Source organism: Idiotropiscis lumnitzeri, chromosome 1 (genome assembly GCF_059441095.1).
Source record: "Idiotropiscis lumnitzeri isolate Australia: NSW breed Sydney's pygmy pipehorse chromosome 1, RoL_Ilum_1.0, whole genome shotgun sequence".
Taxonomy (NCBI): domain Eukaryota; kingdom Metazoa; phylum Chordata; class Actinopteri; order Syngnathiformes; family Syngnathidae; genus Idiotropiscis; species Idiotropiscis lumnitzeri.
In genome coordinates this window covers 9129036-9153904 of record NC_142391.1, presented here as the reverse complement: position 1 = coordinate 9153904, position 24869 = coordinate 9129036, and the positions used below count along the sequence as shown (strand labels likewise).

The following is a 24869-nucleotide window of genomic DNA, read 5'->3' as shown; positions in this document are numbered from 1 at the left end:
CTGATGCTGCGCCCTTTGATACTGCGCGTCTTTTGGCCGTAAAAATATGGAACTCGTCAATTTTGTAAGTTAGATCGATTGATATATGATATCTTATTTTTGTTAAATTTTTGTTTCAAACGTGCACATTAAGCTCACAGCACTGTTTTTCCCCTTCTAATGCGTAACCATGTCATGATGTCAACTACTTCTAAAGGATAACACACTGAGTTTTAAGGGCTTAGAAAGTGAAACAACCGATAAACACTTAGTGAAACATTTGCACTTCCCTGGGCAAATTCCCAGCGAGTGAGCTAGCCAATAAAATGACTCAACTTTTTTAAGGCTTGCTGCTCTGATATTCAACATCTGTGCAGGAGCAAAAATGCATTTGCGCATGTTGGATGTAGAATTTCGCCAGTGTTAATGCCCATTTGCCAATTCTATTTTTGAATAGCTATAGTTTATTATACAATGCAACATAAATGCATTTTCATTGTAATACGCATAAGAATGATGTCCTTAACTGTTCACTGCGGTTCATGGATTCCTTGCCGCATGAGACATACCGGTTGACTATGCGGCCAATATGCATCACATGTGATAAGAAATCCCATGACTTAGACTTGACTGTCATCTTATTCGTAACACAGAATAGAATCGTCATCTAAAAGCGTTTTCACGCAATGTTTGTAATCAATATTGGTTGAACCAAACTGTTGGTCACGATGTGGTTGTTCCAGGGGGTCCTTAATGGTGAGTTGTCTGATGAGGGGATACCAAATGAAAACAGACATTTAATTAAGACTCTCTGAGTCATGTCTGTTACTGTAAAAACATAATCAGATAATCAAGATTTAAAGTGTCTCCCGGGGGCCTTACTGGCAGGGTGGAAAGGCTGATTTTGACTCATTCAAAAGACCAGTCTGGTGATTGTTGACTCTTCTTTACGGAATAATTTATGGGATCAATTAATGCTCCATTTTGGGTCTTTTTGTATACCGTATTTTCCGGACTATAAGCCGCTACCTTTTTCTTAGATTTTGAACCATGCGGCTAATACAACGGTGCGGCTCATACTCATTTTTTTCAACATAGAAAACTGCGGCTTGTTGACTTGTGCGGCTTGTATTTATTTAGTTATTTATTTATATATCTATAAATCTATTTTTATTTTATTTATTTTTGGGCTGTGGCTTATATGCAGGTACATTTACAGACAGGTGGCAAGTGAATGGAAAGAAATAAGAGGCGAAATATGATGACAATGACAAGGGTCACTAATGGTTATATTAGTAAGAATACGATCAAAATCCATTTTAAATCCAACTTGGTTCCGTTTACTAAAGAGCTGCTTGGAAACTCATTTCCTTCACTGATTTAGTTTTTCTCCATTGGTTTGGCTCATGTGACATGACATTCTTAAAACCATAAGATCATTTGGCCAAACTGTCTTGCAATTCTGTGTGGCAGAAAGCTCATTTCTCTCCCGAAGATGCTCTCACATGCGTCAAAACTAAATCCCTCTCCCATAAAGGGAGTCGCTACCACCAAAATTGCAAAGATCCTTCTGAATTGCTTTGGCTCGTTTGCATTCCCTTCGCGCTCTTGCCAAAAATAACCTGGATGGTTCAGCACAACAACATGAATCACCTGCAAAAGCTCAAATCTCTCCCAAAACAGTTTATCCATGTGTCAAGATGAAATTCCGTTCTCAGATCGTCAGTGCCCACAAAATGCGTCCCGTAAGCACTGCAAATCAAAATGCTTAGATGTTTTGTCACGACGTCAGAGCGCTAGCAAACAGAATACAATAATGCAGGCATGGGCAAACTGATCGTGGTTATTTAGCACACACAAATTTATAGAAAATGAGACAAATTAGGAGCATGGGCTCTATTTTCGTGTCCAATGCACAACCGCGTTGCGTAAAAACTGATGCATGTTAATTTGCAATCCAGAGCAAGTGTATCTTATCGACCGGGGACAGTTGGCGTTTTCTTTTACATGCTCCCATCGCACGTGACAATGACAGAAAGTAGGCTAAACTTTCGACCTGCTCGGAGTGGGTCTAAGATTTGGCGCGAGTGGTGTAATATGATTTTGGTGAATTTAATCGAGACTGATTCTGCACTCTGCTGATACGTGGTGGATGTCATTGTATTTCATTCATAAATTCAAAATCCACGAAGCCCTCATTATAGAAAGCCATTCAGTCACCGCATCATTACGATCAGCTTCTTTACTTTATTTATTACGGCGCAGCCACTGGGGGTTGGACGCATGACAGGAGTGGAAGCTGGTCTCTAAGTGCTTCACAGCTGTGATCACCCTGGCCGACATCCGCATGTTGATCTCCGCTCGCAGTTCCTTATAAACATACTTCCTAATAAACGTACTTTCCGCAATTTCATAGATTGTGTGTGTCTCTAGTGCACTGACTTGAAAGGAATTGAGTGGAACCGCTTAAATTGGCCTGGAAGTAAGTCGGCAGTGCTCATTGCCACAACGGCGCAAACGTCCATTTCTAACCACAACGCAACAAAAATGATCACGTCAGATCTTTTATTCAGCTATGCAATGTTGGAGCTTCTGAAAGATAACTTAGAGCCGGTCACAAGAAGGAGTCATGCCATGAATCATCTTCCTCTAGAAAGAAAAATTGTCTTAAAGCTCGTGTGTTTATCCTCGCTGCAAATGTAGTTTTGTGGAACTGAGACTCAACCGGCTTGAAATTTAGCCGCCATTCCAATTGAATTGCTTGATTTTTGCGTCAATAACTTGAAAGTTAAGACTTGACTTTAATGACACAAATTTCAACTCTGCATTTCAGTGCGTCTGGATATTTTCAGCCCTCTGACAATTGGCGCTTGGTTCTCCCAGTTCAGTTTAGCAGCTCTTGCATAATAACAATTACATGATTGAGTGAATAGACGTTTCAGGTCAAGGTTACTCGTTGTACTTGATGTGCAAGAGAGAACAGATCAATGACAATAACAAAAACATGTACGCCACACTAATCCGAAGCACACAAATAGCGACAAAGGTTTAAAGTGAAAGTGAGTGAAACTTAAATGCGATGGATGACACACACGGAGCGCGTTAAAGTTCACAGAGCATGACTTTCATCCAGTCCACATCGATGAGGATGAACATTTTGCCAATTGCGCATCTCGGCAAATCACCACAAACAGAACGTCAAATCTAAATACTAATCAACTTCGAATGAACAAAAGCAATGTTGTTAAATTTTACGATTACTGGAGTCCACTCAAAGCTACCGCATTTGTCATTTGAACTCTGTTAGTTTTTTTAGAACCCTTTTGATTTTCAGTGATATATTACACAACATGACACAGTAGTTGAGGTCAAATATGAGATGAGTGCCGTCCTTTGTGTGAGTTTCCTTTCTGAGATATATAAACACTACATTGTTTGAAAAGCTCTTTCCAAAGATACTTCAGATTATTTTCATTAAATGTCATTTTAAAAGTTTTCCCACTCTATGGGGTAACATTTTTTTTTTCTTTTTCCACCTTGCTGCTCAATAATTGCCTTTATAATGACTACACACCGTCATCTGCAACAGTTTTTCCAATTGTCCTCCGTATTTTCCCCCTGATGACAAAAGCAAAGCGTTAGCGGAGTTTTATACTCAGTGGCAACGGTTTTTAGCGCAAAATGTCTGACTACGGTTTCCTTTCATTTTTCACCAACTTGTTGATTCATTCACGTCCTTGCATAATTTGGCCGCAAAACTTCAACGATTATCTTTTGCGCAACAATAAAAGGTTTGTTTGTTCCCGGCTGGATTAACAAACAACAGATTGTTCTCATGGTAGCGCCCGCCATACCAGACATTCCAGTCACCGCCATTGACAAATCCTGTGAGGCTCAGTGTTTAGGCTCTTAGCATACACGCAACGTCACTGCCAAGTCTGTGACGAAAATGAAAACCTGCTCTTTCTTGGACTTCCGCCGTGGCTATCCCCCATCAGCAAGAGAAAATACGAGGACCACCGCTGCCTTATAAGGACAAAGCTTCTATGTCATCACAGAACTTCCCATAATCTTCAGAAGACGCCCTCCCCTGGACTGGTGGTATGTACATGGAAAATATGACTCCTTCTTTGATCTGAGCCGACATTTGGGTGTCTGCGTTGCTTGTCCATTTTGCAGCTGTGTTCTGACTGAAGTTTAAAGGAGGTGTCAGCAGGAGTCCTTCCATCAGTGATTGTGGCCTTTTATCAGTGAGACGGGAAGGGACGCAAACCTGCATTTTGTTCACCTTAACCAGCCGTGGGCAAAATACGGCCCGGGGGCCACATGTGGCCCGTTAAACGTTTTCTTCCGGCCCGCCGAACTTGAAAAAAATTCAATGAATAAACCTTGTTAATGTTTGATTTTCTAAATACTGTGTTTTTTCAAACACATATATATGGTTAATAATGCTTTTGGTAACTTTCATTTAAAATTAAATATATATTTTTTTCTCCGATGAGGTGAGGTTACCAAAACACTCCACCTCTCTGCTCCTGGTCCGGCCCCTCTGTCAAATTTTAGAACCCATTGTGGCCGGCCAATCAAAAGGTTTGCCCACCCCTGACCTTAACGGTTCTTTTCAAGGCAATGTTATTTCCTCTTGTAAAGCAGTGTTATTATCTTGTACATTAAAAACAAAATTATTCGTACCGGGGGCAACATTTTGTCTTGACTTTTCCTGAAGTGATTTTCTTCCGGCTTCCATTCGGCTGAAGTAGGCGTCTAGTTTGGGTTATACTTTGACACGTTTCTTTTAATTTGAATTTTTATGGTATTGCAGTGAGGCAAAAGTACAATTTTAAAATATAACGCCATGTGTGAGGACACTCAGAAGCCTGAGTCGTATTTCCTGTTTTTGCTACTGAGCGGCAATGACATGATTTTGAATTTTTCTAACGATGATGACGACCAAGTGTCCTTCCTCAGAAGCGAGAAGCACTAAATAATAACAGATGGCCTGTTTCGGTGTTGAACAAACGAGTGTCGAAAGTCTGTAAATTCCCGACTGTTATCCTTTGGAATCGTCTTCGCAGAGTTCACGTGCTCTCGCGCGTACTCTTGTCGCTCCCCAGATAAATCTGTGACAAACGGCATCACCGCGGGATGCAGATTTTCGTTTGACTTCATTAGATGAACAGCACTTTGTCTGAATTTGAATTTGTCTGAAATCGGGATTTTGAGTTCAAAAGTACATTTAAATCCGGGAAATTTTCAAGTTTTGCCGGGGGGAGTAGCTTCAAATTCAACCTGTGACCACGGGGCCGAAACTCTAACTTTCTCAGTCAACAGACAAAAGGACAAGGACACTTGGTGTTCATTCTGTTTACGGCTGTGATGGATTGTGTTAAGAACTTTAATGAGTATGTAATTATCTGCCGGTGATTGTCATGTCATCCATTTTGGAACATTTGAGGCATGGGGAGCAGGGAAAGCCTAGATAAGAATGACGCCTGCATTCCAGTCAGGTGATCCAGTTGGACCGACTCAAGGCAACATACAAACATCCTGTCTGACTCAGTTGGAGTTGGCTCTGGAGCAAAAAGTTTGGAAATTATGAACGTAATCAGTGGTGGTTTTGGGTCAGGGCCAGTTTACCTACCAAACTCTGCTCAGGTGCTTTTGAGAAGACACCACACCGGCATGTTTCTGCACATCCAAATGGTGTGATGCGGCCAGGAATGTGTGGATATATCGTATGTCCTGTGTTTTTCCAACTAAAAATATAAATGGCATCACTCAAAACAAGGCATTATAAGGAAGAAAATAACATTTATGATACTGGCGAGTATAAGTCGCATTTTGTAGGAAATTTATTTGGCAAAAACTGAGAACCAGAACTGTAGAACTAGATCTTGCACCGAACGCACCGTGTGCGGATGGCAACGAACGAGTTTCCGATGGATGAAACTTCAGCTTATAACGACAGAAACGTTTTCCTTTTTAGTTTAAAATGGCTAACCTCAACTAGAATCCTGTGTTGCTCCGTGCCCAACCAAAGAATCTTGGTTGGTGACTGCGCCTTTTGGTTCGGTAAATCCTTGTTGTGGCGTAATGAAGCCACATGCTAAACAAATTACGTAGTTGCCTTGACTGCTCCTACATCTGCTTCTATTTCATCTTCTGATTTCTTTTGACGCTTGGCAAATACCGGTGGTGCCTCCTTTAGCGTGTTAGAAAGAACCTAGCCACCGGCAGTCATGCATGACTATGACTTCTTCTTCTTATTCTTCCATTTTGTCTTTCTTATGGTGCATTACCACTTCAGGAATATTTGCCAACCACCGTCAACATGATTAGAGAACCAGGATTTTTGGTTATCGAGTCTCATCTGAATAGAAGTCTCAGGACCAGTCAAATTATGAAAATTCTCAAATCAAATAAAAAAAAAAAAAAATTCAATTTATATGCCCTTAAATTTGGTAGGTAAAATTACACCACAGTCTAGTTCCACCGTCATAGATAATTAATGCAAATTCATAGAAAAAATATAATCATAATTGTTTTAGAAACACATTGGACCACAAAGGTAAGACAGAATTGCAGATCGTTGGGAATGAAAAGTAAGTCTTGTGTGATATTGATAGTTGGATTCTGTAATCGTGTCATGAGGAAATTGAGGCACAATCCCAAATTGCTAATTGGCGGAGATCAAGCAACATGTTAACGGTAGCTTGCGGCGTCTTATAATTGATTCTGAATGTCTTTTTATTTATTTTTTTTGGTGGTAAGCAGACGTAATGCTTGACCTACGGATGTTTCTGGTTAGAAATATAGCAAGAGCATTTTGGAATAACTGTAAATGATTCAGAGCAGACTTGCTGAGGCACGTATGGTGGGAGTTCCAGTCGTCTAGAATTTAGAAAATGTGTGCAGGTCAGCAGCGCAGACAACATATCGCCGACTGTGCAAATATTTTTTTTAATGATCTTCGCAAGGCTAGTTTAAATGGTGGTCCAAGTGCGTCATGGTTTTATGCCCCAATATTTCTTAATGTGTCAAGAGTTAATTTATGAGATCATGAAACGCCTCCATACCGTCGCAGTGAATCAGCAGATTCAAAGATTAAATTGGAATTTGATCAAACAAGGGTGAAACAGCGACCTGTAAGAAATTCTGGTCGAGCTTCCTGTTAAATGAAAACGAAAGATACAAATTGAATTTGATTTGTTTCGCAAGTGTGAAAGTGGCCATGGAAGTTGGCAGCGTGTGCACTTTGTCCGCAGGGTGAGAGCTGATTCCCCTCCCTCACTTTCTCTGTTTCTCCCTGTTGAGGTAGAAATGAGTCACTCAGACAGCAGCTGGTCTCCATCATGCAATCTCTCCACAAGAGCAGCTGCCTGATCGTTACAAAGTGACATCACTTCCCCTTTGCCCTTTTATGGATACTTTCGGTAAAGAACGCGATAATAATGACGGATTGAGATCAACTTTGTGGTGTAAAAAAGCAAATCCCAAATGGCAACTTTCTAACACTTTTACCTTTAATAAGCTTAGTCAATATAGTTACGATAAGATTGTAAAACGTAAAAAAAGACTTTCACAAATCTGACATTTTTTTTTTTTTTTTGCCACCGTGGAGCATATCAACTCCTCTCCTCGAGCAGTAGGCCTCATCAGGAAATCGCAGAAAATATTTTTCCTTTTTTTTATGAATTTGTATTCATTGAATAATTCGTTGATTGATTGTACAGAACAAATTATTTTACATGTGTACATTTACGTTTATAAGTATTTTATTATATAATTGGTTGTTTAGATCAAATTTAATTAATAATATTTAATAAATAATAAACGATTTCAAAATTACAATGAATTATTTATTAATTAAAATTCTTGATATAATGAATAACCGAATTGTTTTGTTGTTGTTTTTTTTTTTTTAATTCAATGACAAATTACCTGGATTATTTTTCTGTGTTGGGGGAAAAAAAAAAAATCTAAACTGGCCCTTGAGCCCAAGTGTTCGCCAACCTTTGCATGAGGGGCTTCATGTGTCACAATGACACAATATTTATATTTACTCTGTATATTATATTTTCAAATATTACCTACAGCCAAGCCATTTTTGTTGTTGCAAGAACACAGGGCACAGTTTTATTAGGCCCGAGAACTCAACATTTGCCAAATGTCTGTGCTATCTCTTGTATTTATTTATTTACTTACTTACTTACTTATTTATTATTATGTTATTTATTTTTTTTTTGCATTAAAGGGGGTTATCGCAATTCGTTTTGATGGCATGATGGCAATTCCAGTCACCCAAATGACACTTAATGGGATTATTTTGAGCTGATCTTTTTCGGGGAATCCGTTTTTTCCTCTTAAACACCAAAAAAAAAACATTCATGAACAAGCTTATCAAATTAAAAAATCGTGTTACTCTAAAACACAAGCTGAGGCAGAACTATAACTTTGTGTCATGTGACTACTATTTCCAAAGACCTGAGGAAGCAAAACTATGGCTAACGCTAATGCTAGTTCAACTATGTCAAGCGCAGCTGACTAGGGAAGAAAACAGTTAATTCCACAAACAAAACTGAAATTTTGGACACTCCAAGCTCTTTTATGTCAGCATTTTGACTACCCGGTTGAGAACAGAGGTGTATTTCTTTTATTTTATTTTATTTTTTTTTGGGTGTGTGTATCGAGCCGTAGGACTGGAATCGATTTCCAATCTTGATTTTTGTTTATCTTCCCAGTTTGTATATACAGCGCATGTACTGTAAAAAAAAAATAAATAAATGATGCACAGTACGATGCTGGATTTCTACAAACATGCACTTCTTAACTTCTGTTTGGAGTTTTACGAGTACACGCTGGTCATTAGAAACAGATATACATCAAAGTATTGCTTTGTCGTTTACTTTGTGACATTATATACATGTCATAAATTGTTAGAACATAATTTGTATTCAGGATTATTTAAGGATTAGTTCACTAGTATTGGCGCACCCAATATTTGACTGCTGAATAAACTCAACTCCAAAAAGAAGAACTGTCAACTCAAGCCAGCTGCACTCTGTCATGTAGTCGACTTTGTTTTGCCCTAAAAGTAGGACCAAATGCTTATTATAGTTTTGTTTTATTGGGTCGTTGAAAAATGTTTAATGAAAACAAAAGGAAAATTATTTATTTTTTTTGTCAAGGCCGTGAATCACACACAAGTGGATTCCATTATTAAATGTTGAAAACCGCCGTGTTTGTTTTTCCCATTCCACTCGCCGAGAGGACAGAAAGCTCTCTGTCTTGGTCCATCTGGCCTTCCTACGAAAGAGGCTCCTTTTGCCTCGTGCAGCCTCTAAGTGGAATCTCCCGTCCATTCTGTTGCAGGCGTGGCGGTGCAGACGTGAGCTGGAGCTGTCACTGCCCACTGTCACTTTACCCGAAGACGTTGATGTTTATCCACATGTCTCAGTGGAAAAATAGCGCCTGAATTCTTGGAGTCAGGGGGATCTCTCTCCATCCTCTTTTATGCTTTCAAGCAGTATTAGTGGGCCGGGCCCAAAGTTTTTCTTTGCTTCATCTGGCCTCATTTTTCAAAACAAAACAAAGCAAGTGGAAAGAAGCGGTTGTATTCTGACTTCTGGAGAATGTAATTACATCTCTGCGCGGCGCTAAATTGTTGCTTTTAGTCACGTAATAAGAAGTCTAATGGGATTCAACTGCAACATTTGCGTCAGGTCACAGAGTGTAAGTGCATATGCATCCGTGTTATAAGTGAGATGTAGCGTGTCCGATCTGACTTTGTAATTAATTGATTATTAATGTCTTGATGCACAGTCTTCATTCTCATCATCGTCTGTGAATTCAGAGATTGAGACAAAACAGCGTGCAATGATCAACTTGAAGCTGCGGTGGAGCTTTTGAGTCAAGTAGCTTGCAGGCTCAAGAAGGATTACATGATGTCAGTCGTGGGAAGCTCGGTTACATCCATGCAGATTTCCTATTTGATCCCCCTGGAAGCATTTTTCTGCTGAATACAACGAGGGCGTTGAAACAGGAGCTCAGAACCATCAGAGAGAAAAAAAAATCCTGTAGCATACTTTCTGGGTGGGGTCACGTGTTGGAAGGTCAAATTCACAACCAGCCGAGTAAAAAAAAACAACAAAATGTATCTTTGACGTCTTTAGCCGTCAATGGTAGCAAATTAGTTAAAAAACATTGTAAAGCAGCATAGAATAAACTTTCAAGTTCTGCCAATGCTTGATAAATCCCGGAAGGGTTTAGGTTCAGAATACATTAAATGCTTAAGAAATGTTAACACACTTTGGCTCGGAGATCTGCAGACTCTGCATTTTTTTTTTTTTTCAAATCAAATATTCCAAAATCTTTTATGTTCATTTTTTCCGTCATATAAGTAAGCTCCTTTTTATTTCTTGACTTTGCATTTAATCATCTTTAGTTCTTTTAATATTTTTAAATGTTGTGAGTTTAAATATGTGAAACACATTGAGTGACCTGCTGTAAAATAAATCGGCCTTGCCTTGCATTAATCAAATCACATCAATTGTGCCTGAGAAGAACCAATAATGTTGTGTAAATAAAAAATAAATAAAAAAATAAGTGCAAGCAGAGCCTGCCTTGTCAGTGACGATGTAACCCAGTTGTAAACCAAACAAACGTCGCAACAAAAATGAATCCTTCCTTTGTGTGTTGTAAATTCTCCAGTTTGTAGTACGGTCCACATGTTTGGCTTCGGCATTTGTGATTGGATGACATCAACACCACTGTATTAGATTTGTGTGGAGTTGCTAAGTGCGAATACCAGCTGAGAATTTCCCTCGGTGTCTACTTGAAGTAAATATTTTTCAGTCGACAGTTTAGCATCTTTGCGAAACATTTGAGCAAGAATCTATTTAACGCCTCATCTTAATCGACCACACTTGTGAGCGGCCCTGAAATCGGAGAGATTTTTGCCAACTTTTCTCCTTTGACACTCCTCCAGCTTTGATTAAATACACACACACAAAAAAAAAGTGCTGATTAATTTCCAAACATGGTTTAATATGTTCGCCAGCAACGATTATGATTGTAAACACTTTCTTGGGTGAGAGCTGCTGTCACGCAAACTTCCGAGAAGCGGCGTCGGTGGCCAGTTTCTGTTTTACTGCGATCAGTGGGAAATTCTAGCGGCCATATAAAATTGGTGTCGAGAGAGTAAATAAAAATCTAAATTAAAATAAAAAAAAAAAGTTTTTTCTTTTTTTTTTTTTTAAATCTTGTCTTGGAGCTCCATTAAAATTCACAACTGGTATTTGATGCATAAATGGAGCAATAAATAACTTGACTTATAGAAAATTGGTATAAAACCTCTTTTGGAATGACATTCACATTTTCTTCAAGTTTCTCTCTAAATGTAAATTTTACCAAACACCAGCAATAAATTAATCTTTCAAATAAACCATAAATTAATATGAGTCTATCGAAAAAAATCATAAATCAGATTCTAACAATAATGACAAATAATACATTTGTGGCCTTAGCATGCCAAACTTTCTTGTTTCATGGAACAAGGTGTAAATATTTTAGCTGCACTTTTCAAGAACTGAACTTAACTTGACGATATATAAATACAACGATAATGATTTTTTTATTTATTTACCCCAAATTGCAGCGCGTGATTTGAAAATTCGATTTAATGTTCAGCCCGATTGGCTACTGAGTTTAACGTATCACCGCGTCATCAGCAGGTTGAAATTAAGAGACGAGAAACAGAGACAGAAAGGCACTCAAGTGTCGATTGCAAGTTCTTTCAAAAGTTTGCAGGTGAATTAAGTTCGCCTTTAAAGGGTCATTCAGCCACCCATTCTCTGTACTGCTTAGAGCAGGTGTGGGCAACATATGGCCCGGGGGCCACATGCGGCCCGTTAAACGTTTTAATCAGGACCGCCGAACTTGAAAAAAATTAAATGAATAAACCTTGTTCATGTTTTATTTTCTAAATACTGTTGTTTTACAAAGATTGTAGTAATGCTTTTGTTCACTTTCATTTTAAATGAAATGTATTTTTTTTGTCCGATGAGGTGAGGTTCCCAAAATACGCCATCCATCTGCTCCTGGTCCGGCGTCTCTGTCAAATTTTAGAACCCATTGTCACCCGCCAATCAAAAAGTTTGCCCACCCCTGGCTTAGAATCGCTTTTGGTGCATTTTAGGTTCACTCTGAAATTGCGAAATATCTCTTCCTTTTTTCCGAGTGGTGTATAAAAGAGAAGGAAGTAATTTCCAAGTCCAGCAGGATAATCACAAAAAAAAAAAGAAAAAAAAATCTGAGGTCATTTCACTTAAGATTGGCCTCACTCGAGGTCTTTCCCGTTCAGGACATCATCACACACTCCATTACAAAATTCTGCAGTGGCCAATCCAAAGCGATGAGTCAGTGAAGTTGCTGTTCATTAGCGCTTCATCTAAATTGAGACAAACTTCACAAAATGGTTCAATGCAGAAGGACAAGTTTCGGCATCTGCTGCTTCGCTCTGCTGTTGCCATCATCTTAGAAAATATGACGATTGGAAACCCAGTGGATGAAAATTCCTTCGGCCCATCATCTGGTCCTCTTTAACACCCAGCAGTGGTCCTCGTGTCATGCTTCCAACCAATAAGGCTTCTTATCAATTTTTTTTTTTTAATGTTATTGTTGGACCAATTAGACTTTTGTTTTTTATTTCCACCTTATGAAGAAGTCAGGTCTTTTTATTCCAAGAGCAACAGTCTGCATATGATAATTCTCCCTCGAGCTGACAATATTGCATGATTTAGGAATGATTTAAGCGCCCTCGTGGTTCAGCGCCAAATGGAATTTGTTTTGCCGTCAATATGCAGCAAAGGGACTCTTCATATTTGATTTGGAGGAATTGCAAATGACTGGACCTGTTCACAAGTGTTTGTCAGCGTTCGCCATGTGCACGGGAACGTGAACAATCCCATGACTGAGCGTTGGGAGGACAGTGGGAATGAAAGGATTACGCAAGGAAGCAGATGCTTTTGAGTCAGGCAGCACAAAAGGGGATGACTCACGGCGATCTGATTGACTGCTGTTTGAATCTATCGGCGGCGTGAAAATGGCTGGAATTTAAAGCGCACATGTGCGCACTTGACAGCGGGCATGTTTTGATGAATGACTCTCATTAAGGCCCCAAAGTTGCCTGAGAACAAATGTTCTCCTGGTGGTCTTTTTCAATCGGGATTTGATGATGTTGATCATTATACAAAACAATTGGAAGTTGCTCATTGGTAGTTAGTCACCCTTTTTTTTTTTTTTTTTTTAACAAAGCCATCCATTATCCATATTAAGACCTGTCAATTAATAATCATTGTGGAAATATGACTGCCAAAAGAGACGACATTATTAGCAAATTTGCATTTCATTATTTTATTGTCTGCAATTTTTTTCACGTTTTTATGTGCAATGTAATGTATAAATCATTATTAGATATTGGGGATGCTCCAATACCAGTACAGGGTTCTTTCACTTTTCTCAGGTGATACATTCCATAATCTGCTGTGATAGCTGAATTTCCTTTTTCTTTTTTTTTTTAAAAATATGCCTGCATTAAGCCATTACTATACATAACTTTTGAGGAGAGAGATATTGTCACCAGTGCACAGATGAAAAGTGCGAAACCAAACACAAGAGCAGCTTCTCACCTTTAATGTTAAACCCATCGTTGACCTCATCCTCGTGGTTCGGAGAGGAAAAGCTAAGATTAGACCCTGAGGAGATGTGAAAAGTCTGTGTCGGGTGAAAGGTTAAGTGGCTGACACCATTTATTTCCCACAGAGCCCCTTTCGGATTTCAGATTTATTTTATGTTTCAATACGGCTGTATGAGGTCTTCTCTCGTTTTTGCGACCTGTTTGCTTCTTCACAATAAGCACCGTCTCCCAAATGGAAACATATTATGAAACCTCTCGTTCGGTTCCGTTGTAGGACTGCTGCGGCTGTGACAAACGGGGAATGACCTTTGAGATAAAGCGAAACAGATTTTGGTAATCGGACTCTCGGTGGCTTTCCTTTCACTGCGATCAGACAAAAGACAGAAGCCAGTGTCTCCCGGGCTCTCCAAATGTATTGAAACTTGTTCTCTTTGAGATTAGAAAGTATAACTATTTATATGTAACTATTGATTTCAATTATTTATTTTATTTTTTTAAATGAATCACAATTGTGTGCATTTGTGAGTATTGTACACCAGCAATAAATTGTGTCTTTGAATTTAATTAACTCAAATAGATTGTGCTTTTACAAATTATTCATCAGGACAAACGCTACAGCCTTAGCATATCGATTCAAATCGGAATCCCACGGAACCGAGCCGAATCGAATCATTCCACTTGAAAATGTATCGTTCTTTAATCGTTTCATTCCCATGTATCGAGATACGTATCAAATCGTCTTTTATTGGACAGAAGTGCACCATTAATATTCTAGCTTCCTTCCTTCTTTTTTTCTTCTTAGTAATTTCACATTACAAATTGTCTACTTGCTGTTTAGCACCTGTTGATTTGCATATTCATGATTTTTTTTAAATTAGTTTAAAAAAAAAAAAGGGTTCCCCTCTTCCCATGGAAAATGCATATATCATACGTTTATCTGCATTTCTTAAAGAATTTTGTGGATATTAATTAAAAGATAAAAACAAAAATCCCCAATCCATTTCAATGACCGGCAATTATACGAACATTTTCCGCTATTTGCAAGCTGGCCTGGTCCACATGCCCCGCAAATCTACCTGAAGGAAAGAATTTGCCGATTTTTTTTTTCTTTTTCTGTCATGCATTTGGCTGGCAACCAGCTGCATCTTTGCCCAAACTGAGTCAGCTGGGATAAAATCCAGCAGACGCATGACCCTGAGAAGTGCTACAGAGAATGGATGCTTGGAACATACAGTACATGCATTTCATCGTAAATCTGCATTTAAAAAAAAAAAAGAACCTCGAAAGCAAAAATGGACACAATAACTTGCATCAGATTGCACATACTGTAGCATAGAAGGTCGTAAATGATCTTGGCCTTGAATTTTTCTTTCAAACTTTGGCGCATAAATTAAACTACAAGAATGATGCCTGGAACATAAAATGACAAATTCAGGGGATGAAATAGAGAGTGAGTGACTGATTTGTAGCTTTTTGTGAAACTGACTGATGTCTTTAGCTTGAACAAAATGTCCATCGCCTCCTTCTTTGGAGATCCACCCTATTTTCCACTACAGTTTTCTCAAGTACGGTACACGTGCTCATCGTCTGCTGCTCTGCACGTGTTGAGCATGTGCGCATATTGGTTTGGGGGGGATTCATCCGCGCAGTGTATTCAAAATATACGCAGCTCTTAATGAAAACACAAAGCTATTAAGTGTGCCCTGTTCAACATCAGTGCTCTTGTGTTAAATTGAGACGGCACTGGAGCAAACGCTACGTCGGACACATTTTCGTTGGCAATAACAAATATTCGAGTTGAGTATTCGTTGTTGTATTGGTTTTCTGGGGGGAAGAAAACACCAAAGTCACATTTTGGAGGAATCCTGTGTTGCTCATTTCTCTGGAGCTTACAAAAAGAGAAGGTGACCGCAACAACCCCCCCCCCCTCCCTTCCGGCCCCCGCCTCACTGTGTGCAGCTGTAGCCTCCTTTCAGCCTCAATAGACATCTCGTATGACTGCTGTCCACACGGTCATTAAGTCTTTCAGTGTGCGTCTGTTTAAACAAGCTTCTTCGGCAGCCGCTGGCCACACAAAAAAAAAAAAAACTTCTTTGCCACGCGATGATCTGAGTCTCAAATTCATGCCATGTTGATGGTTGCAACATATAGTACATCAAACAAACTGTGTGTTATCTGATGTCATTGCAAAGGAATGTTATGAATGCTGTTATCGATTGCTTCACTTACCACCCACGAAGAATTTAACGTTCCGAGTTACGGTAGGTTAAAAAAAAAAAGGGGAAAAATTGAATTATTTATATTTGCATCATTAAAGTGATGGGCAAACTTTGACACTAAGTCAGTATTTATTTATTTATTTTCATACTTCGGCGGTTCACAAAGTTTGTGTGGCATCTCCAGTGCAGGGTACCAGACAGGTTCAGTTGGGAGAAAAATAAAGACAAATATATTTTCTAACCCATTAAGCTGAGGTCAGCTGTGCTAAACTAATTGTTGAACTTTTTTTAATTTTTTTTTTTTTTTGGGAGGGGTACCGATTTGTTGACAAAGCTGGCCGAAAAATTTTCTTCTAATGTCACTATAAAAGCGGCACCGTCAATTATTTTGTTGTCGTCACCCACAGTGTGACCAAATCTTTTCACAAAGTCCTTCCGATGTTGAAAGGAGAAGTTTAGTTTTCTTCTCTCAGTTACTGAGACTCTTATCCACTTTTTGGGGCCACAAGACAAACTTAATCACAGAGAATAGAAGAGAAACCAGTCTTTTAGACCAGTGGTCTCCAACCGCCGGTCCCTGGGCCACTTTGGACAGGGCAGCACAGATGAAAGAAAAACAAAAACTTGCACTCCTTCCGGTTTATTTCTTATTTGAGTCTGAAATATTTTATTTTGAAAAAGTGACCGGCCTCTCTCCGTTTCATCAATCAATGATGGACTCTTGACGCGTGTCAAGATGCTAATTGTCTCGGTCGCCAAATGCTAATATTATACCCACAAGCTAGCAAGATGAGTAAAAAAAAAAAAAAAAACAGACGATATGCAGCGAGCGGTTCCTTATAAAGCGTTGTGGTGAATTATAAACGCAAAAATGTGGCTTTGCATTTATTGTAATATTGACAAAATATCCCAGTTTTTGTTTTGCTCGTTCACGTGTTATAGCTGTTCGGTGGTGACTGTTGCATTACCACAGTGACAATATTAATTTATAAAAATATGCACAGTGGATTTGCGTTCGTTGTTGCAGCATTTTATTGGTCAGTCAATACCATCCCCACCCCCTCGGATGATATTTCTGAGATCCCTGCTTTGAAATCTATTCTAGTGACCAGAGTCTTGTTCAAAGGTTTTTTTCCGAGCCTTCGCGCAGGACGGAGAGTACAGCAGAGTTGTAAATCTGGAGCTTCGTCTTGCGTGAGCTGGTTTGGTGCAGCCAGAGTGAGTTCTTGTGCCAATGATCTCTGGTTTTAGGTCCACATTGTCTTGTCACTATGGACCCGTAGATAAACGGAACTCTTGGCTGGCTCTACGATGGGGGTTGCCAAGCTGCAGGGGAGGCGGCGCCGGCCCATGTCCGACATACGTGAACTTTTGTTACGAAACCGATCGTGTTGTTGATATACGATAGGGACACATATTGGCAAATATATCTTTACCTTGTATGGAGATTCATTTGAGTGTGCTGAGTGTGTTTTATTTACGCCGCACAGTCTAGGATTATTTATTTACGGGACCAAATATCAGTTCCATTGGAAGTAATTTTGCTCAAAAATGTTTATAAAGCATTTAAAATGTATTCTCTAAATTAATTTATTTATTTATTAATGGTGGAGAGGGGGGGCATCTCACGACTGATTTCAAAATTTGACATTTTCTACAATTTTTCCTTAAGAAGCAGAGACTTGGGCGCAGTGCTGCCCCGACAAGTTGGCTGGCAAATCCCCTCTCAGAGGGTAATTAATGAACTGCAGTAAACCTCAAGTGCCAAGGGGCGTAAACGGCATAATTTAGACCCCGAAGCAGACTTAACAACACATTGAACAGAAATTAATCATCTCATCGTTAATTTTATTGCCTGAATGTGGAAGGATTTGTATACAACGTTATACGAATCCATCCCGTAGCGGTTTGTCTGTATCGAGCCTATACGGACCATTTTATTCTGAACAGTGTTGTAGACCGAAGAACAGCGTAATGTCATGTTCTTTGGATATATTTTATCCTACTACTGGCAAGTCAATAAATCTAGTTTCTCCAAATACCCACAAGACTGTCAACAAAAGATGAGCCCAGAACGGGGAACATGCACTACCTGTCTGTCTGCGTCGAATGGCTGCATGTCACAAGGCCAAAAATATGCCTTATAATGACAAAAGCGCCTGTTATTGCTGGACAGATTAGTTAAATATGTTCTAGTCTGTGATTGGAGACATCTGTGTTTTTGGTAGCGGGTGCGTCAGTCAGTCCATATTAGCAGGTTACTGAAGAAGATCATGTTTTTTTATCAAGGTGCAATGGAGAACTAAAATTGGACATTCATTTGGACCTTATAGTGCTCCGTAAACATTGAAAACCGACATACTGTCAGTCGGGGATGATCACTCTTTCAAAAACAGCGCTGGATTCCATCACCCGTGAGATAATTACCATGGCGGCCTAGAATCTGCCTTTGACGACACAGACGGCATTTGGTCTTTCTTCTCCACAACCAAACGGCACGGTGGAGAACTGGTTAGCACGATAGCCTCACAGTCCAGAGGTCGTGGGTTCGATTCCGGCTCCGGCCGTCCTGAGTGGAGTTTGCATGTTCTCCCCGTGTCTGTGTGGGTTTCCTGCGGGTAATCCTGTTTCCTCCCACATTCCAGGTTGATTGGACACTCTAAATTGCCCCTAGGTATGAGTGTGAGCGCGGATGGTTGTTCGTCTCTGTGTGCCCTGCAATTGGCTGGCAACCAGTTCAGGTTGTACCCCGCCTACTGCCCGAAGACAGCTGGGATAGGCTTCAGCACCCCCCGCGACCCTTGTGAGGAGAAGCGGTACAGAAAATGGATGGATGGCTTGAGAAGAAGCGATTTTGTTTAAAATTGCAAAGCGCAGAAAGATGCCTCGCTATATTATTACCAGTAGTCTCAGAATTTTCTGGCTGTTCCGAAAGATCTTGCAGTGGGTCCCAATGGGAAACAGGGTGTTGAAACACTGTCGAATGTCGGCGGTCAGGTTATGCCCTTGTCATAACACTCTTGCAGGGCTTAAGGATTTCTATTAGGCATGGCATTGCTTTCTACCAGGCAAACGTCGTATTGAATGGTAGCAGCAGGCCAGTGTTTAAAATGCTCAAAAGGGCTTGTGGTTTCCACCCTCTCTATTTGTTCCCCTGATGTGAGAGAGTGCAAAGTGAGGTCTCTGCACGTGCCTGGAAGTCTGGAAACAGTGTCCTTAGACTCACTGGGGTGTTTGAAGTCTGGAAGGGTTGAGCTACCAAAACGCCAAATCATAACATGATGGTTTTTAATGGAGTTCTGTTATTGGAACTCTTGAAAAAAAATCAACATCGTACCATGACAAGATTGAAATTACATTGAGGTAGGTGGGTGACGTCCAGAGGAATGAACTTATATCCCATCAGAAAAAAGGCCTCGGCGAGAATATAACGGCAACAAAATTGATAGACAAGCTAGCTGGCGCTTGCACAATTCCGGACATTCAATAACTAAACCGCCTTTGTTCTCAAACGCATGCTGGATTCGATTTTTTTGGTCAGTAGTGGCAAGAGACAGCAGCCAGACGGGCATGAGTGAATCCAGAGTGCATGTTTTGGAGTTCACCGAGTGCGCCGGTTGTTTCGGGATCCAGAGATGAGAAGTTTTTTTCAACCCCGCAACATTCTCGAGTGCTACCAGGCAATTTGGTCGCATTCCCGCATTGTCGCTAAGCTCTCAAGTCCTGCCCAGTGTCGAGAAAACAAATTTAATGAGTTGACTGTTCTCCCTTGCAGACAAAGAGGAGTACCGGACTACTTTGCTGTATTTTTCTCCGGGAACAACTTGATTGAAGACTTGAACATGAGGACGACGGATAGAAACTGCAAAAAATAGAGCCGTTTAATTGAACTGTTACATTTTTTTTGCATTGTTGTTTCTTATGTGGGCCAAATTAGTTCAGCTGTGTTCCTGATAAATTCCTGCAATATTAATCAAGTGAGTGCAATAGCCCTGCCACCGATGAATTGCCTGTTCTGTGGTTGGGACCTGGAACATTTCCACGTCATTGTGTGTTACACACGGCAAAAACTCAGCCATGCCATGACTTAAATTGGACTAATGGATGATTTTTTTTTAGTTCGACTTGAAACCACAGGCATCCCGTATTAACTCCAAGATAGATCCACTGCACTTTTTCTGCCACACCAAAACAAACACAGTGATACAAATAGATTTATGACCACGCGTTCTGCGAATCAGCACGGAGGATTATTGGATGTCATTTTCACCATTTCTCAAACCCAGGAGACCTCCCAGAAAAGTGTTGTGTATTTTCACAACAGGCTATATTTAGCTTTATTTTTGTCATGGTGGGCCAAGACTGGTTCATTTTCATTAGTTGTGGAGAAACGTGGAGCTGCAGAACTGATAAAATATCCTCCAAAACCAAGCATTGGAGGAATTCATAACACATGTTTCTGGTCCGAGATTATGAGCATCGCACAGAGATCTTATCACGTATTCTATTGGAGTTTGTTGTTGAGACGCTTGAAAATAGATAATAATGGTGAGCCACAGAGTTGAACTGGAGAGGATCGAAGACAACATTTTCATGAATATTTTTTGGTCGACAGGCAATCTCATAGTGGCCATGTGTGTACTAAGTACAAATAGTCGGTACTGGTCTGGTTTACTTATGTAGGAGATGTTCACATTATGGACTCAGGCCATGTCTCCACAAACATGGGATTTATTTATTTTTTTATATATATATTTTGTATCGCCTAAAACTTATGTTTTGTAGACTCAGTCAAGATTAACAGGATTTTTTTTTTTTTTAGGAACGCTACTTTAAAAGCCCAAAAATGCATACCGTATTTTATGGACCACTAGGCGCACCGTATTCATATCAATCAACGGGTCTATTATAAGGGGTCATTATGTTTGAGAAGCACTGTATGTTAAATCGTTAATTCTAATTGGAGGGATTTTTTTTTTGATAGCGCAAGCAGCAGACTGGACGCAATATCTCAGGTGGCATCACATGTCTCACTAGCTTTTGTTCACCGTCATCAACGCAGACGTTGCTTCGAGTCAATCTGGTGACCGGTGGTTGTGTTATTTCTGGATTGACAGTTCAAAAGCTGTGAGCAAGTCAATGCACTCACAATTATTGAAACTTTTTTTGTTCAGTCCCAGCAACTATTGGAAGCCGGATTTTGTCGTTTAGCTTAAGGTGCCACATTATAACACCAGAAAACCCTCAGTTTACATTCAGTTATACCGTGGAATTCGGTACATTTCACATGATTCTGAAACATGGACGCCCACTAGCAATTCGATGTGGATCAATTAAAACACCTGCGAAATGGGAAGGAATATGAATTCAAGACGACAAACTAAAAAGACGAAATCCATCCATATGTAAGGTGTACACGATTACAAGGTACACGGTCGATTTGTAAAAAAATTAAAGGATTTTAAATCCACCTTATGCTCCGAAAAGTGCAAGTTTTTTTTTCATAATGTTATCTTTAACATGCGCAGCACTTCATAAAGCGTTTACTGCATTTTAAATGTGCTCCATAAATAAACCTTAGCCTCAAATATCTCTTGGCAAAAATATTTGCCGTTTGATTCCTCCAACAGACATGACTGTGTTACTCCGTCGAACAAAAACGTGAACAGTGTTATTTCCTTTTACGAGCACATAAACATAATCTGCCAATGGGATTTATTGAAGCAAATAAATGTTAAAATGTATATCAGACAAGTAAATAAATAAAAGCCAATGTTTTTATTGTAAAAGCCAAATAAGTGTGCGTCAACAACAGTTCTTTATAAGGATATCACAATTCTGCTGTGGATGTGTCCCAACCACACCATAAATCAACCGGCGGGCAAATCATCTGCAGCGACGCATAGGCAGTACGTTTTCTTTTTCCTGGATTGTGATCAGTGCCTTTTCCTGCAATCTAGGAAATCACAAATGATGGCGAACGTGCGTACCATGTGACACGCTCATTACTCAAAAGTAAGAACGTTCCGCGTATGGTTTTCTGAATGTTTTGGAAAAAATGGGCAGCTTTTATTGGGCTATAAAAGTGATCACATTGCATTTGAAAATAAGCGCAATGATCGACTTTGGGTTCCATCGCGTCTCCTGCCTCCCCGCTGGTGTACGCAGAATGCCACCTTTTTCCTCGCGTCTCATTGAGCGGGCGACGGCACTACATCACGTCATTGGCTAGAGATAGTTTAACGTTAATGAGTCCGTTTGAGTGGCAGGTAGCGGTTGGTAGGCACACAGAACACGTGAGCGTGAGTCTCGCTTGCGTCTCTTTCCTTGGGCCGGACACCACGGCAATGTCGGGTGTCGGTATTTGAGAGAAGTTCAACAAATTTGCATGGGTTTTCTCCGGGTGCTCCGGTTTCCTTCTACATTCCAAAAGCATGCATGGTAGATTGATTAGATGCTCTAAATCAGGCGTGGGAAAGCTACGGCCCGGGGTCCACGTGCGGCCCGTTAAACGGCCTGCCGAACTTGGAAGAAATTAAATGAAAAAACCTTGTTAACTCATTCATTGCCATTGACGGATAATGACGTCAAAAAGTACATTCACTTTACCAAGGTAGATAGTGAATGAGTTAAAGTCTTATTTTCTAAATACTGTGGTTTTTCAAAGACACATATATTGTTGTAATGCTTTTGTTCACTTTCATTTGAAATTAAATGTATTTTTTTTTCTCCGATGTGGCAAGGTTACCAAAACACTGCACCTGGTCCAGCCCCTCTGTCAAATTTTAGAACCCATTGTGGCCCGCCAATCAAAAAGTTTGCCCACCCCTGCTCTAAATTGTCCCTAGGCGGGATTGTTAGCGCAGGTTGTTTGTCTCGATGTGCCCTGTGATTGGCTGGCAACCAGTTCAGAGTGGACACGCCTCTCGCCCTAAATCAGTAGGATATCAATAATAAAATAGCAATGTTGTTGCAAAAATATTTTTCTACTTAGGATTTCTTTATTGATTCTTTGTGATTGAATAGTTTTTTTTTTCTTGTTTTCTAAAAACATTTTAAAAAATGACTAGGCAGGCAGCCTTCAAACACTGACTGCTGCAGACCTGCATTTGTTGACAATATTTAAACCTGATTAAATTCCAGGGTAGTAAATAGAGCTGCTAGTGAGAAACACAACTTCCAGCAAAGTGTCCTCTGTCATTCCGCATGTGCCCAAGCCGCAAGCATTTCCAGATTACATAAGAGCCTTTTGTGAAGGCGGAGATTTCCATTTGTCTAATTTGTTTTTTGCTCCCGTTGGCCACTCCGAAGTTTCCGATATCCTGATAGGGTTTGCTATGAGGTGAATGTCATTTTAATGGAGTGCTAGAAAAAAAGGACTTGACTTGTTGAAAGTGGATTCCCAGCTTTTTGCTTTCAAAAACTGCTTAACCCTTTTATCACCTGTTAATTTATTTGGTTACTGTGCGTGCTTCCTAGCAGCCAATCATCAAAATCATCAATGATGACATCATGATATATGATAATCCAAAATGTATGGAATTATAATGACATGGAAGTATTTTGATCAATGACAACAACAATATGATACTTTTCAAAAATGTGCTTGTACAGCAGAATTGTAGAACTCAAACAAACTCTTTCTGACATTGAATTTATCCATCCATCCATTAATACACCAATAATATCATAAAACACATAATGCATATGTGATTATTTATTTGATTAATATGTTTACCATCGTCACTAAAATTTAACGTGACAATGTAAATGCTCGGCAAAGCGGATAAAAAAACAAAATTTAAAAAACGGAGTGGTCCATATATGGAACTGGGGCCATACTTTGGCGACTCCCGTTCAAAAGTGTCTCAACGTCACTCGTGTGCTGTGCCATGTGGCATCGCGACAAAGACCAATGCCTTCATACCATCATGATTTCCATTTCTATATCTTAGGTCAGGCAGGGACAAGAGCGTCAACGTTTTAGAGCTATGGTAAATGCGAGCCTAACTTCTCAAGCAGCTGTGTGCGACTAATGGGTGTTTAGGTTCAAAAATTTGCACGCTGAGGCAAACTGATGTCCTTGACAGTTGAAAAAAAAAAAAAAAAGCAGCGCAATCCCAATATCCCGTCAATTCAAAAAGCAGGACTCTGGCCTGGCTGACATTCCATTTCCAAATGTTTTTTTCTTGGATTATGTTTCTCAGACTGTTTGTTGTATTGAATTATTTAATTGTGATGAAGCGTTAAAAGTTTTGACTGCTCTTATTAACAGGCAAAGGATCTGAGACTAAATCGGCAAAATAGATCTACGATTATATATTGTGATTAAATTACCATCACTTACAGTATGTCGGACTATCATAGAATATTTTACCAGGTGGAGCTGTGTCACTATGGCATAAATTTGGAATGTTTTGGCTTGTCTATGGTAAAAATATCAGGCCAACCTTCTTGAGTCTTATTTACAACATTAGACTTGGATCAACCAAAGAGACGAGCGATGTTTTTCTCTTTATGTGGACATTTGGTGCAAAGAGCAGCTGTATACGAATCCCAGAGCTTGTGTGTGCATTTTTATGGTGTCTGCTGCGTGAGGACTTTGATGGCAGCATTTCTCCAAGCCGATTTCCACATTAACACACAAATAGACTGCAAAAAGGCAACAAAATCTTACAGTTTTGTACATAAGCCTCTCGGTTTCGCAGGCGTGTGGACACTTTGCCAGATTTTCCATTTCTTAAATGTCGTCTGATGCGGTAGAGCTAACAGCGCCTTGCAGGCTTTGTCATCCGACCGCAAGATAAGTCAGTGGCAGATCAAAACTTAGCTGAGCCAAGACTGTGCTTTGTAAATGTCACACGTCTTTGTGGACAGCGCTAATTAACTTGAGGTTTTGTCAGCTGCACGCAAATGGTCAAGGCCATCAAAATTCAAAGATGATCAGGCGAACATGGGGACATCTAATGCCAAAA

General features: G+C 39.8%; 1 protein-coding gene across 3 annotated transcripts in view; it reads left to right on the top strand.

The window, feature by feature from the left end:
* The first annotated feature begins 3941 nt into the window (after positions 1-3941).
* The window catches only part of LOC148343088 (KATNB1-like protein 1), a 30643-nt gene continuing 9715 nt past the window's right edge, over positions 3942-24869 (top strand). For 2 of the 3 annotated variants that reach the window (XR_015846492.1, XM_088315192.1), the window contains exon 1: positions 3966-4080. The gene's annotated coding sequence lies outside the window, so the exon portion shown is untranslated. Of the gene's footprint in view, positions 4081-24869 lie in introns of all 3 variants that reach the window. The other variant, XM_088315202.1, reaches the window with a different exon arrangement.